This window comes from Mandrillus leucophaeus, unplaced genomic scaffold (genome assembly GCF_000951045.1).
Source record: "Mandrillus leucophaeus isolate KB7577 unplaced genomic scaffold, Mleu.le_1.0 Scaffold307, whole genome shotgun sequence".
Classification (NCBI taxonomy): Eukaryota; Metazoa; Chordata; class Mammalia; order Primates; family Cercopithecidae; genus Mandrillus; species Mandrillus leucophaeus.
In genome coordinates, this window is record NW_012103221.1 from 2,957,660 (window position 1) to 2,958,300 (window position 641).

Consider the following 641-nt stretch of genomic DNA (forward strand, 5'->3'; position numbering starts at 1 on the left):
TAATTTTAATCATGTTAAACCAATAATGTCCGCAATGCCATTTCCACGTGTAATAAGTATAAAAATTAGTAATGTATTTCCTTCCTTTTTTTCTTTTCTTTCTTCTCTTTTTTGAGACAAAGTCTAGCTCTGTCGCCTTTTTTGAGATGGAGTCTTGCTCTGTCGTCCAGGCTGGAGTGCAGTGGCACGATCTCAGCTCACTGCAACCTCCGTCTCCCAGGTTCAAGCAATTCTTCTGCCTTAGCCTCCCGAGTAGCTGAGACTACAGGTACCCTCCGTACCATGCCTGGCTAATTTTCGTATTTTTAGTAGAGATGGGGTTTCACCATATTGGCCAGGCTGGCCTCGAACTCCTGACCTTGTGATTTGGCTTACCAAAGTGCTGGGATTACTGGTGTGAGCCACTGCGCCTGCCTTTTTTTTTTTGAGATGGAGTCTTGCTCTGTCGCCCAGGCTGGAGTGCAATGGAGGGATCTCAGCTCAATGCAACCTCTGCCTCCTGGGTTCAAGCAATTCTCCTGTCCCAGCCTCCCAAGTAGCTGAGACTACAGGTGCATGGCACCACGCCCAGTTACTTTTTTTGTATTTTTAGTAGACGGGGTTTCGCCATGTTGGCCAGACTGGTCTTGAACTCCTGAACT

At 47.0% G+C, this 641-nt stretch overlaps 1 protein-coding gene across 1 annotated transcript in view; it reads left to right on the forward strand.

The window, feature by feature from the left end:
* The window catches only part of USP34 (ubiquitin specific peptidase 34), a 247,464-nt gene that overhangs the window by 79,280 nt on the left and 167,543 nt on the right, over window positions 1–641 (forward strand).